Genomic DNA, 16,131 nt, shown 5'->3' with positions numbered 1-16,131 from the left:
TTGTAGTAAGATTTTATTTCCTTCCAACTATTGAAGAAAGAGATGGCACCTCAAAGCTGATTCTTATGGTGGTAAAGAGAAGTAACTTTATGTTCACAGGACATGTAGGGGAATTACTTTCTGCCTCTGTTGACTCTCTTCAAACAGAAGAGAAAGTGCCATGCTAACAACAGCTGCCACTACTGCTGATGCATTTGCTGCCACAGTTGCTCAGACCTCTACTACTCCTTCACCTACATCTATTGCCTGAACTGAAAACTTGTTATAATCAGTGAAGACTTTGTACATCAGCTACCAAAGGCTTTGAAGTATACACTGCAGTATATTTCTGCAGTAACAGCAGCAACACATCCCTATTTTTCCCCTCTGGTTTACAGTACTTACTTGACAGAATATTTTGAGTTATTTTCTTTCTTGGTAAATATACCAAATTTTTTGCCATTCTTACGTTGTTTCATTACAACTGTTTCTTTTCTATCCCTGAATTTCTGGTTTCAGGGAAATTAATACCCTTCTTCATGATTCCACCTCCAAACAAAATAATGTAAGTGCTCATAATGGTGCTTTTATTTTCCTCTAAAGAACAAAAACAAGGAAGAAAATTAACAGTCATGACAAATATTGTTAATAACGGTCTTCTGCAGTGTTTTTCCAATTCAGTATTTTTCCAGAGACCTTTGTTTACTTAAGATATGTCAGGCTAATGCTAATTGTTCAGATGCATTTCTGTCCCAGACATATCTGCTAGCCCTCTTTCACTGTCTTACTGTATCCAAAACCTACCTACATGATTCAAAAAATGGTTATTTGAAACACTGGCAGGTCACCTGGTGACTACAGAAGAGTACCTCACAGGGTAGCTCATACCCTGCCCATAACTTAAGCATTTCTTATTTATGAGCCCAGCATGATCCCACCAACTTTCTCCCATATTGATCTGGGGTGACCACGGTGCTCGTTCAGTGTTCATTTTTATTGATTCTCTGAAGGACTCCTCACTAGCTGAACTGATGAACTGGCTTATGGCCAGCTGCCCTCAGTTCTGCCCTGATGTAAGCATACCATATATATATATAGAACAGTAAAAAGATGTTTCTGGGAAAGAACTCCCTTTTATGTATTGCAAAAACTAGTGTTCTGTGTTGTCAAAGAATGAGAAAGAAGCTTTTTTCCTAAAAGTATCCTGAAGCAGAAATGTCACCTATTTCTTGTATCTCTTGTAAATCCCAAAATTCTCTGTCTTCTTTCCTTCACTGAAGGACATTCTAATGGCTTCAGGAACCTTCACTGCAGATCTCCAGCTCTTCCACATAATAATTTCTCACGTTTTAGGTTTATATTCATTGTCTCTCAAAAGTATGTAAGATTTTGCTCTGTTTTGAATGCCACAGTGCCAGAGACATCAATCAAAAATGATAGCATCGATCATGCAGCTGCAAAGCAATTGGATGGCATCTGCCATAATGCCTTATAATGCTACAGTAATGTACCAGAATTTTGATGAATAAGGATGCTGGTTTGCGTGATAGAAATTAATGATGACATTTCTTAATGCATCATTTTTTTTAAGATATAATATAAAGCTAATAAATAGGTAAGCTTCTATGCTTCATTCAGCTGAAGTCAATGAAGATATAATGAATGCAAAATGCCAGAAGGGAGCAGAATAATCAGAATATTCCAAATCTGTTTTACAAATGTAATGGATTTTATTAGGATATTTTATTTTTAACATGCTGCTGTTAACCGTGCCAATACCAGTATTAACCCCCAGATTCCGTAAAAGGCACAATTAGTTGTTTTTTGTAGATTTTTTTTTTTTAGCTAAACTTGCATCTGAGGACAGAATTTTTCCCAGTGGATGCAATAGCGGGATTTATTTGTTTCCGTAATTAGAAAGATATATGCAAAGATTGAGGTTCCATCCTAGCATAAACTTGGCATAATTTTTAACAAAGATAAAATACTAGATTAAATGAACTGTTGTTCTGAAGAAGAATTTCAATGTAAATCTATTTTACTGTGAAATACAACTGATGATAGTAAATTTCTTCAACTATTCAGAAAGAACAGCGACTTCAATAACAGTAATAATAATAAAAATAATAACAATCACACATTGAAAGAAACCTATACAAACAAAAATGGTAGATAGTGGCTAGAAATTTTTTTCAGGTTTTGCTGGCAACCTCAGAGCCCAGATGCTAAGCACTGGAAAATATTTATCCCAACAGCAGCATCTGGTACTTTGGCAGACTCCATAAGCAATTTTGTTTTACAGTTCTAAAGCTGCTTCTGGGTCTATTACATGGTTAATCTGATGGGCTGACTTGTTCTTCTGGATGCCATATGCCAGGAGCTAGAGATGCAGTGAACTGTTTGCCCATTATACTTGCATTAAAAAGCCAGACTAAAATATCTGCTGAAAACGGTGCAGTTTACCCCAGCTCAGCAATTAGGTTTATGACAATGAGTGACCTGCCTTAAAATAGTGCCAAAGAGCTGCCAGGAAACAACAAAGAGCATCAAGCACCAAGGTTGGCAGAGGCAGTATCAGCAAGGTAATATTTCAGATGACGTCACTTAGTAGATTCTGAAAGTGCTGGCTGGTTTTGGTTGTTTTTTTTTTTTCCTTCTGTATGCATGCAGGTAGCTTCAGATAGTAAAGGAAATGTATCAAAGGGAACAGGAAAAAATATGATACCTGTATTTCCTACTTTTTAGAATAATTCTAGGGGCTAAGGGTGGATGTCCCAATGAATTGCTGAGTCCTTTAAAGTTAGAACGTAAGCTGTAAAAGTTAAGCAACAGAAAGACATGTAAAAATATTGGTCAGGATTTTCAGCATTATGAAACAGAATTCCTCCTGCGGGCAGTGAATTTGTGAGTAAAAATGGCCTATTGGCTTATCGGCTTTTGAAAAAGTGAAAAGCAAACTAATAAGATCATAAAGGCTGCATATTACTGAATATTCACCTTTAGGAATAAAGTTTTTCAATAATCTATCTACATTAAACTGGGATATCAGATAGATGTAAAATTTGTATCCCAAATAACCCAGACACTGGAAATAAGTAGTGTGCGGTAGTAAGAAACAATGTGAGATGAGGTGGTGTGCAGGTTTTTCATTTGAATGTGTGTGTTTTCACAGGGAGAAATTATGTTTCTTTTGCCCCATCGTCAGTTATCATAAATATAATTTCTTAAAAAGAAAGAGCTCACACAGTGCAAATTACCTATGCATTCTTAGCAATAGTATTCCCTGTGCAACTAAAACCTTCCAAGAGTCAATAAAACTTGAACGTGAAACCCCCAAATAGAGCTATAATAAAAGGCATTATATATTAATCTGTGTCTGAATTCTGTAATGGCACTTGGTGCCATTACAGGAAAACTAGTTGTTAGATTAAGTCAATTAATATTTTCAGAACCACGCTTGAAAATGTCTGAATAGGTTAAATATGTCTGGAATTGATGAAAAAAAAAAAAAAAGAGAGATGTTTACATCTTGAAAAAGCCAGTTATTCCGAAAAGCTGTGGAGCTAGTTCCATCATTATTGACACCAAAAAGAAATTAACATTTCTATATTGGCCACTAATAGTTCAAATTCTATATTCCATGCAGTCTTAATTCAGTATTTCTTTCAGATCAGAAAAGGAAAAATTCTCACTTAATCAGTTATAGCCAGAGGTTCTGGTCTTACTGGTCTCAAAATGATTTTTCATGACAGATTAAGACTTTTATCCAACTGTGTCTTGTATAAGATTTCAGAAAATAAACTGTAGTGCTGGCTGCCTGTTCGTCATAGCTGTAAACTACTAAAGGTCTACCTATTCTTAACTGAGCATAAGGCACTGCAGCTTGACACTGAAACTGTTCTCAGCTGTATTCAGATTATCAGACCATTTACCACCACATGTTCATTACACTGGGCATTTCCCACTGCAAAGCTTTACAGTTATATTAACTTGAAGCTTTTCAGCTAGTCATTTTAGATTATAAACCGAGCCATAATAATCAGCAGCAAAGGTGAAAGTTGACCATCATTCATTTAGAATAAAAATTGCACATGGCTTAAAATTATTTAAAAAAAAAAAACCAAGGAGTTTTTTGTGGCTAACAAGTTATGAAGACTGTTTTCTTCCACCTTCATGTCTCACAGTGGCACTAACCCCACATCTGAAAAAGTACAAGCTCTGGCCAAAGCTCTTCCTATGGTTGGACTCTGGGATCTTTTTCTGCTAGGGGTTCCCTAGTGCTGAATAATATAGCTGAGTTTATGCTTCAGTTTTTTGCTCAGTGGAAGCACTAATTTTAGTCTTTCTACCACCTAAATTCCTGTTTTCACAAACTTTACAGTATCATGATACTTTTCAGGATCTCTGTGGCAAATTTGGCTGAAATTAACCAACAAAACCAAGAGCACAAAGTCTCAAACATATAGGCAACATGACTTTATATACTTTTCTTCTTCACAGACATAGGTTAAATATAAGGGATGTGCAATTTTGGGGGGAATATGTGGAGTAGAAAAGGAGGTATTTTCAGCCACATTTTGGTTGGATGATTGAATACTTCATGGTGGATGCCAAATACTTATGAATATATAGACCTTCCTAAAGAGGTGTGTGAAATAATTTGAAAGAAGTCGATCTCCTCTCAGCTCCCCAAAACTACCATAATCAGATTTATAAAACAGTGAATTACAAATCAGAAGGTCTTATGAATAATCTTAGTTTTGCATATTTATGCGTGCTGCTGTATATCCTATTGTGTATACTTATGTAGGTCATTTCTTCCTCTGTACTACATCTCATCCACCCTGTCTTTTGCTCAGACTGTAGGGTGGTTGTGTAATGGCAGTCCTCAGTATGCGTTTTGTTCAATATCTTGTGCATTAGGATAGAATTGAATTTGAATTAGAAACTTGATACATTTGGAATCTTTTTCAAACTTGCAATTCAGAGAAAATACTCAAAATGGATAAATAAAATGCTTGGATAAATGCTTCAGCAGCTGCAGGAGCTTTGTGGAATTGAAGGGAAAGGGAAGCGAGGGTTACAGTGAAGTCAATTTCCATGACATGTCTCACAGCATGTACCACAACCAATGTTGCTAATGGAGAAAAGTTGCAGGTAGAGAGGCACAACAAGCCTCTTGGCCACCCCATGCTAAACACAGGTTGTACTTCGTCTCTTTTTATAGTTTCTTCAAATCCATGTTTTTCTAGACACAGAATGTTTGCATTCACACAGCCCCAGCATACATATAATTTTCAACTCAAGGCTATTTATGAAATAAGATCATCATAAACTTAATTTTACCCAGAGGAAATGCATGAGGTATGTATCAACTTTCACTGTTCTACGACTGCACATTTATAAGAGAGCAGTGACATTACACAGGAACTTTACCATATTCTAAAGGATTTTACAAAAATAAGAAGTTCAAAAGTCAGGTAAATTACAGATTTCATGACACCCCTGTCTTAATCCTGTTAAAGTCTTTCATTATTATACTGCTGTAATTTTGGAGAAGATGAGCTTTTCTCCTTTTGTCTTTAAATTATGGCAAGAGGATTTTGAACAGTGAGCACAGTGGCATACATAGTTCCATGGAGTTGCTCCTTTTGGAGTTTACCTTTCAAGTGAGTAAGTAAATACACTGCCTTTGAAGATTACAGAGTTTTGTTACATCCTGGTTGGTGTGTGGATTCCATTTTTTCCCATGTCTTTGATTTATAATGTATAAAAACATTGAGACATTGAATGGTTTCCTTCATGAGAAATTGCAGGGATACAAGAAAATGTAACTTGTGAAAGCTCTGGTGTGCTAAGCATGAAATAATTAAATAAAATGTTAAATCAGTACTGCAAAAGAAATTCAGCACAGTGCAGAGGGCCAATGTTAGATCCATGCATCTGTTGAATCCAAAACAAGCATCATTTTGAAGGCCTCTGTAGGATGAGACCTTTACCAAAATTCCACTCACACTGCAGGAAAGGCACCTCATACACATCATGCTCGAGTGAGTCTGTCCTTCCTCAGTCCTGGTTGCTAGACATTTGTAAACTGGATGTGTGACGTAATCTAGTTGTCTGGGCTTTTTTTTGTAGTCAGTGGAGTAAGATGGATAGCCACAGAGCACAGACAACATAAACATTTCAAAAACCATGGTGATACTTGATTAAGTATAAAGAGAGCCTCGAAGAGGATTATATACCTATCTTCTCCCTAACTGGTTAGGGGTGTCAAATCACACTTTTAGTTTTGACAGATTTTGCTTGCCCCTTGAACAAATATAAGTTTTACAATACACTTTAAAAATAAGCAAAGAGTTCACAGGAAGTTAACTAGTTAATAATATTTATATGTTAAAATAAATATTTATCCATGTAGTTTTTGTGTATGCTTTAATTAACAAAATAATACTTGCAGGTTTCACTTATAGATTTATCTTTTAAATTATGTTGGTTTTGTCCCGTATTGATAGCATGACTATTGTATGATCAATCAACAAGCAGAACTCCAGAGCTTTCAGTTTTGAGGAAACACAGAAGTGTCATCATACAGGAGTTATCCTTTTCCTTGACTTGACAGCATTAATTTTGCAAAAAATTGACTTTTGAATGTAACTTTGCATAATTTATATTATTCACCCTTAATTAATAATACTGTGCAAACTCATCCTCAGACTTAACCTGCAGAAAGTCATCTAACCTTGCCACAAGTGTCCAAAATATGTGGTGAATACTAATATTATCACAATGAAACATGAGCAGGAACAAATGTAGTACAAAACATACCGTCTCTTCTCCAGTCCTATAGAGATTTTCAATACAAAAATTGTATACAGTTGCTTTATCTTCTTTTTATGTTGAAGACCGTTCCTCAAAATAACAAACAATAACTGAAGACATAAGGGATCTCATGTTACTCTGGAGTTAGTCAGGCAGTGGTTGAATGTCTGTGGAGTCAGACACATTATAGAATTTGCCTAGTCCCTGGAAATCTTCTGACAGTCTGTCCAGGAACTGCTATAATCTCTATGCTGAATGAATTACAGAAGTGGAGAGTATTCTAAAAACTAATACATAATTTTACATGTCAGAAAAAATCATATTTCAATGGTGTTTTGATGAAAACTTGGGCATCTTTGGACTTGACCACACTTATCCTAATTTCAATCACAGTGGGAAATGTTTAATGACCATAACAGCAAATTAAGAACATCCAAAAAATGAAATAAATATTAAAAATATTTTAGTCCCCTAAAAAACAGAGAAAAAAAACTGGTTTTGGGGTGAGAGGGAAGACTCAGTATTCGGTGTGTCAGAAAAGAATATCATCATTAGGTTATGCAGCTGTTTACTTAAATGCTGTGCATCATGGACCACAGATACTTGCATAGCAACTAGGATTGTGGATCTTGATTGTGATATCATGCTTTACAATAAAGCAATAATAAGTGTAATTAAGGTGATGCAGGTATAAGATGCTCTCAAGCAGTGCATGCCATAGTCAAGGGATAATCTTGCCTTTGTACTGCACCTGATGTTATCTTTCCAAGTTTCTCATAATATATTTTGAGCTTTAGTTAAAATATTTTTGTGGTATATCGGTGTAGGAAAAAAAATAAAATCATATTCCTCCTGCAAGGGAGATGTCTTAATAAATGGCAGTGCATCAGTAATACTAATTTTTTCTGTGCACAGTTACCACATGGCTATTCTCCGTTGGAAACAAGTCACTAGAAATGAAAACCCATGCTGTTCAGTCCCAAATTAATCAGAAAAAGTGAGTGTAATTGGAGAATAGAACAGCCTATCAATGGAGGTAATCAGAGAAGTCACCATGGCTGAAAACATTCAGGACATTAGTGGTAATGATGCTGTTGAGTGACCCTGTAAAACACAAGGAGACACACTGGCTGACTCATGCACAGTGGTAATGTTACTGCCATTGACACAGCTGAAATAGTTCTCTGCTTTGGATTTTTTAAATCAATATGAAATTATTTAATCTACATTGCTACTTTGAATAAACTTCTAAAACTTGTAAGTGGGTTTTAGTCCTAATACAACATCTCAGCTGAGAGGGGATGAGAAGAAGGGGAAGTCTTACTTTCAGTTTTCTTTCCAAACTTTTTACAGTTATTACTTGTTTGATCCATATCCAGATATGGACATATTTTTGCCAGTATCCAGGTAACTGATAGTAAAATAATGTCTCTCACTTAGGTTAAAATGCATCTAGAAAACTAGTTCTGACGTAAATATCTGTATTTTAAATGTCTGGAGGTAATATAAATCTCATCCACTCAGGCTGTGCTTCCCAGTCCTTTTACATCCTCTGATATCACCTGAGTGTTCCTGAGATCCAGCAGTAGAGTCAAGAGGGACATCATCTCGTAAAGACTGGAACTTTCCAGGTTGTTTCTGGAGAAATGCTTCCCTGAAGCTTTTCACTGTCTCTAAATGTAAAGGTGTCAACAGAAGGTCTTATTTTTCCCCTGGGTCCATAAACCATTCAATATTTTCCTTATATCTTCCCATTCTGTTTACATAAAAACCGTAAGTTTGGAGGAAGTGTATTTCTGATTCATAGATGAATAAACCATAGTTACTGTTATTTCACACCATTCTCCCCTCTGCTTTTTGATTCCACCAAAGACTTCAGCACCACATGTGGTCCCATGTCCTTATTATCTATCTGGAGAAACTGTCATCATCAGGATGTCCTTCTGTCACAGCTCAAAATCACTGTGGATAAGTAAACAGCTGAGTGAACTGCAAAGAAAACACATGGCACCATACATTAATATTCCATGCATGATGACATTTACCAGCAACAATCACATTTCAAACTCAACTTTTCATTTATCTGCTCATATGAACGTACAAGTATATGCACACAAATATTCACATATAACTATATTCTGAATCTTTTCCTCTAATTTCTGAAATGATCTACAAGAACATAAATAAAGACACTAAAACGTATTTTACTTTTCAAAACAGTTGCTATGTTGCAGTATTTTTATAGGATAAATTTTAATGAAATTTCATGTTCAATTTTTTTCTAGTTCAGGTTGATTTACATTCTCTAACTAGATCATAGTTTAAGCATAGCTTTGATGATTTACCTTTCTAAACTGACACAGAGGGTGGACGGAAGATATCCATAAATTTCAGCTAAACTTGTAAATGTATTAGAAATATTGTGATGGACATTTATTTTCCATAATGGAATTGTAAGGTCAATTGAAGGACAAGCAGAAAGAAATAGTAACTAGGTTTGACAGAAACTTTTACAGATAAATGCTACATGCATGCCTGCAGACTATAAGGTATGTATCATGCAGGCTTCTCTTTTATCTTTTTTTTCCTGAAGATTGTCATTAAGACCTAAATTTTTGCTTTAAATTGCTAATATAATGAATATGACATATTTACCTCTGTTAGTGACTATCTCGTGGGTCGCTGCATCTTGTGGTTTGTCTTAAAAGCAGTCAATACCTGTTTTTCCTTAGTGTTTCATTCCCACATGAATAGTCCCAGATGAAAGATCTAGTGCATGGTTCACAGAGAGCAAAAACTACCATACTCATCAATAAGTCTCCTTATGGCTGGACCATGTTATTTTAAAATTATAAATGAGGAACAATGAGGCTTGGAGAAATGAGCAGAAAGTGACTGTTGGAAGGTACTGTTTCCTGATCCTTTCTCTGATAATGATTTGCTAGGAAGCTCTCAGCAAGTCATTTCACTTTTCTGTTTTTGTTTCTCTATCTGGAGAGATGTAGTAATAATCCTTGCCCATCCTCAGGGATGTCAGATGTATTTGTCAGATAATATTTTTATGAAGTTTACACTGAACGTGCAAAGACATAGTGAAAAAGCAAAATGCTTTTGACTTGTTTTGTGCTTTCAAAGCAAAGAAAAACATGCCTCTGTTTCTTGCTCACATAATACCTGTTGCCTATTTGCTTTCAGAACCAGCTTATAACAGGTGTGATCAGGGGTCTTAATGGTGTTGTACAGATCCATACATTTTTTGAATGATGTTCTCAGCACCAAAGTTCCTCAGCCTGCATGAGAGAGTACAGCATTAAATAATCAGCTGTACTTTTCCCAGAAAGTATGTGGAGATTTAGCAGGATGACTCCACTGGCATTAATGGGATTTGGATAGCTAAATCATAGTGCACTGCTTCAAATAAATATTCCTCACAAAGTCCAAAGTCACGAAAATATTGTTATGTGGACAATAGAGAATGGATGGTAAATAACATTTTCTGCAAGAATGATTGCTACTTGGTTCAATAAACATATTGTTCACCTTTAGAGAATTTAGGACAACTTATAGGACTGAGTTTTCAGCTGCAGTAGCAAAGCACTTAGCATAACTAAAGAACAAGAAAAGGCATAACAGTGTAATGGAACATTGTCTTGGCCGTGCTTCGCACAGTGACATTTTGTGACACATCAGCTCCAGAAAACTCAGGGTGACATTTGCATGACATAATGTTATCCATCTCAATGCTGAGTTTCTGGATGAAGTCAGCAACAAAAAACACTTTATAATCTGATGCCCAAAGTAGATTTTTTTCACAGTTTTTAGTGGGATAATGCATTTTCTTGATGTACATGTACATCCATCAAAAATGGTGCCTAGAAGAAGATTGTAGAGCACATAGTTGTATTGGGTTTGCGTGGCAAGGTTTTGGTAGCGGGGGGGGCTACAGAGGTGGCTTCTGTGAGAAGCTGCTAGAAGCTTGCCCTATGTCCAATAGAGCCAATGCCAGCCAGCTCCAAGATGGACCCGCCACTGGCCAAGGCCGAGCCAGTCAGTGATGGTGGTAGCGCCTCAGGGATAACATGTTTAAGAAAGGGGAAAACCAACTGCATAATAGCAGCAGGAGAAAAAAGGAGTGAGAATATGTGAGAGAAACAACTTTGTGGACACCAAGGTCAGTGAAGAAGGAGGGGGAGGAGGTGCTGCAGGCGCTGGAGCAGAGATTCCTCTGCAGCCCGTGGTGCAGACCACGGTGAGGCAGGCTGTCCCCATGCAGTCCACGGAGGGGCAGATATCCACCTGCAGCCCATGGACGACCCCACGCCAGAGCAGATGGTTGCACCCAAAGGAGGCTCTGACCTGTGGAGAACCCGTGCTGCAGCAGGCTCCTGGCAGGACCTGTGACCCTGTGAAGAGGAGCCCACACTGGAGCAGGTTTGCTGGCAGAACTTGTGGCCCCGTGGGGGACCCATGCTGGAGCAGGCTGTTCCTTGAAGGACTGCACCCTGTGGAAAGGACCCACACTGGAGCAGTTTGTGAAGAACTGTAGCCTGTGGGAAGGACCCATGTTGGAGATGTTCGTAGAGAACTGTCTGCTGTGGGATGGACCCCACACTGGGGCAGGGGAAGAGTGTGAGGAGCAAGGAGAGGCAGAAACAACATGGGATGAACTGACAGCAAACCCCATACCACGTTCCCCTGTACCGCTCGGGGGGAGGAGGTAGAGAAAATTGGGAGTGAATATGAGCCTGGGAAGAAGGGATGGCTGGGGGGAATGTGTTTTTAAGATTTGGGTTTGTTTCTCATTACCCTACTCTGATTTTGATTGGTAATAAATTAAATTAATTTCCCCAAGTCAAGTCTGTTTTGCCTGTGATGGTAATGGTGAGTGATCTCCCTGTCCTTATTTCGACCCATGAGCCTTTTTTTATATTTTTTCTCTCCTGTCCAGCTGAGGAAGGGGAGTGATAGAGCAGCTTTGGTGGGCACCTGGCATCCAAGCAGGGTTAACCCACCACAGCCATCCACCTATTTCATAATGACTAACCTGAAGTGAGTCTTCCCCTTCCTGTACACATGACATAGCAAGATAGCAAGATGGAGGACATTCTTTGAGTTTTTTACCAACTGTGAGGTCACCCGCAAACTGATACTTATTTATGTCTGTGACTTAAGTTTGTGAAATAGTTTGGAAATCAGGGCCAGGAATAAGTTTATTCTTTGCTGAGAAAATACAGAGAGACAAGGGAGTACATGATGCCTCCTGGTTGTCAGAAGAGAAGGATTCAGCGGCCATCTTACTTTTCGTACCATACATCCACACAGATATCTGCATTTATTACATGTTTTGCTTCCCCTCTTTTGGAAGACACTGCTTTTTGTGGAATTTAAAAGAGCAAATTCTCTCAGAAAAGATCTCACTGAAATCAGCAGAATTACTTTAAATGCTCTTACTCTATGTTGCCTGTTCAAATCTGAGCACACCTGAAGTTAAGCATCTACACTAGATATTTAAAGACATAGAAATAACCTGATTTTTCCTGTTGCTGTGAATTCAGTGAAAAAACCAAGTCATTCTGGTATCTAACTACAGAACTTAGCTTTAGAATTTTGAATTTGATAGATATGGTCTTGTGGTTCCTTCTTAATGCTTTATACAGCAACAAGAAATGCAATAGCAGAGCACAGAGCACAACAAACGGTGTTTTCACAGCATCAGGAAAGAAGCAGTTTCCCTCAGACCTTTCAACATGCACAATCTGTCCCTCACCCTTCCACATACCTCTGTGCAATAAATCCTCCCCAGGCTTGTAAAAGCCATTCTGTAAGAACTTGTTCTGGACCTGTCAGCGAACATACTGCTCTCCACTTCTACTGGGAGTCAAGTTTTGTGAGGTTTCCTTGACAAAAGGGCACTTTCAAACTTACCATGGCTGAAAACTGTAGTTGAGACAAGAGCAGATCTACTGTGATCCATTCATACGTACTATTCAAGATCACATGCACTAGATTGTATTTTAGTCCAAACATAAGGAGTTGGTTTTTTTTTTTAAGTCTTTCACCTTTCCCACAGCAGATTGGGAGATTTTAATTTAATTCTACCCTACAATAGCTTTGTTGATAGTTGTATCACAGGGACTCAGTAATAAACCTCCAAAATATCTTGCCTTTTGCTGTTTCATGTTATATTACAGAGTCGTTATGATGGGGTTAAATTCTTATGCTGGTTTGAGCAGAAGAGCTACAAACTCTATCAGTTCACTGTGAATTTTATGAATTATTACTACAAAAATAGTCTAACTGTATGGAAAACCTACAATTAGACACTGATGTACTAAAAATTAAGCCACAGTTATTTGCATAAATTGTTTTTAATATGAAAAATAATAGAAAGATTTATAGTTTTCAAAATCAGCTCCTTTGTAGTCTTTATTTTAAGGTCAAACAAAAGCTTATGAAGTCACTACAAAAAGTCTGAAATCATGACACATCTTTCAATACCACAGTGCCAGTGAGCGTGAATTCTTACTTTGAACACATTTGGCTGATTTACAGAGTGTAATTTTTCTTCCACAAAAGGAAGAACATTGCTTAGCCCACCAGAAGACAAAGAGATTTCTTAGTGTCATTGCCAATGAAATTTTTGAGCTGTTTGTATGTGAATAGGCTAATGTGTATATCAAGAAACTCCCACAGGCTGTTGAAACTGTAAGACCTTAATGTCATTGGCCCGCTTATGAGTTAGAGGAAGCATAAATATGGCTTGGGGATTAGGTACAGAGGCATAGCATGCACAGATCTTAAATTGTCAGTTAGATAGCATCATTGAATCAGCAGCAGAAACTCCAAGGGCTTATTTGTCTGCAAAAGAAAGGATTAAAATAAACAGTCCCTAGTGACTCTCCCCTAAGATATACAGTACATCTGTGATTCATGACATTTGAATAACCACATCTAAAAACTTTCTTCATATCAACTCCAGGCTTTACTTTATGCTTAGAAGTGACTGAAACAAATGCTGCCCAGAAAGCACCTTGTTAATAAACCGGTATTTGTAATGATATTTACTTCCTCTTCTTTGATGGAGTTGAGCCGTATATTACTAACCATAGGGAGAAGGGGAAGCTTCCACAATCTGCCTGTCTATCAATCACTGTAGGCCTTCTTTAAGATATCCTTTGCAGTCTCCGTGCACCACACACATTTTGCATGCATGTAGAACTTTTATCAGGGAAAAAGGTTTACAAATGCTTCTGAAGTCAATAAATACTTCTCAACTCACATATAGCTTCTAGTCTATAATGGAAGTCAGTGGGATTTTTCCCTAGCACTGTCAAGCAAAAGATTCTTGCAAAGAAAGATAACAAAGAATTCCAGTTGATGTAGCATTTTTGATATCAGAGAGTAGCCCAGCTCCATTGCTGCATTTTGGCGTCTGTCTTTTTTTACTTTGAATAGTAAAGACGATGAACAATAAATTTATTTGCAAAAATAAACTAAAGAATGGTTTTCTGTGATAAGAAGGAATTGCTGTGTTAAGAAGTAACACTTCTTTAATTTGAGTTAAAGGTGGCATATGATGGTCCTTTAAAATGATTGTAATTAATCTAGTATTGTTTTTTACTTGATTTTCTCTTTTGGTTTACGGTATTGAATTACTTTGTCCAGGAGAGACAGTTATGCATGAACAACCATTCTATGATGAATTATATACCTTAAAGTAAAGCATCTTTCTTAAATAGCAGCAATACAATACAATGATTTATAGTCCTTCTCAGGGAAATAAAGGTGCAAAGATTAATGAAGGGGGTTTGAGTTCAACAAAATTTAGAACATATTTGGGTGGTTCCTCATATAAATTCAGCCTCAGAAAGTTACGTGAAGTTTTCCACAAGAACAAAAGCCAATGTCAGCTAGCCTACGGTGATACATTTTTTCAAGCTGCCTTGTATCTAATTTCCACTTTATTCTCACTAAGATTAGCAATGGCAATATTCAAGGAAAAAAACCACAAAACAAAGAAACAACCAAACAAAAAAAATTTTTGAAACCCAACAAAAAACCCCAACAAATCACAAAGAGAGGGTAGGAACATATTTTAAGGAAATACTTTCTTTTAACTAGCTTTAATACTGTTAATTTAAAAATGCATTAGGAATGACACACAGCTTCTCTGATAGACAAACATATGGACACATTCAATACTCCCAGTGAGTCCATCTAACCTAAATCAAAGTCTGCATGATAAAGGCAGAAAAAAAAAGCCATATATGGGCTTCAGTAGATACCTCTGTAAAGCACCTGTCAGGATGCACACAGATCTAGATAGGCTAGCACAACACAATGAACATAAGAACAAGAAAAAGTTGGGGTGACATAACAAAGTCCTGGAAACACCTGAAAGTGAAGAAGAGGAAGGTAGCTTGGAGTCGAGATGTTCATCAAATGCTCAGAATAAAAGGTATGCCAAGTTTCATATGTAATCAGGGATTAGGACTCAAAGTCATTTTCCCTTCAAATATCATATCATATTTACACAATTCCACAATCTCCCAATTCTGGGTTTTTACTTTGTTTTGTTTTTGAGGAGCTTTAGCTTCTCTTTGCCTATGACTCTGTGACTGCACTGTAGCATGAGGGTACACAAGCCAAATTTAAACAGGCTAGCTTAGGTTAGTAATTGTCTAATCTGAGTGTAGCTACTGCTTCACGGACATCCACACAGTTCTGCCAGGGACTATGGGAAGGTATGATTCCAGGCTATGATCTGATGGCTTCTCCAGAGTCTGTCAAAAAATCCTAAAAAGGAAATATCCTCCAGCTCTTGTGCAAAGCACTGCTCCAAGCCACCTACATGTTGAGAAAGAGCTTAATATGTAGCACAGATGCAATCTTCTGCTTTCGCATTCTTTCTTGTTTTATCAAATCCATGTATAAAAACTTTACTATTTGTTTCCTTTTTGTACAGTGACTATCAAAATAGGTAAGGTATGTAGGTTTCTTTCACAAATAAATAATGCCAAAGAAAATATGGAAAGAGTGGGAGGGGAAAAAAAGCAAGTAGGAAAAACAGTACACCAACAGACCAACGAAACAGCCAAAAACTTGGAACTCATCTATCAAAGACATTAGAAATGCCATATGTTTTCAGGTTTAAAAGAAAAGCTCATTTTTTCTTGATGTTTAATAATTTTTAAAAATTATAAAATCATAAAATTTTTTTGATTCAAAGGGACCTTTAAAGATCACCTAGTCCAAACTCCCTGCCACGGGCAGGGACATCTTTTACTTCAAATAATTGCTCAATACCACATCTAACCTGACTTTAGACAC

Source organism: Gavia stellata, chromosome Z (genome assembly GCF_030936135.1).
Source record: "Gavia stellata isolate bGavSte3 chromosome Z, bGavSte3.hap2, whole genome shotgun sequence".
NCBI classification, from domain to species: Eukaryota; Metazoa; Chordata; class Aves; order Gaviiformes; family Gaviidae; genus Gavia; species Gavia stellata.
Note: the sequence above shows the minus strand (reverse complement) of the source record.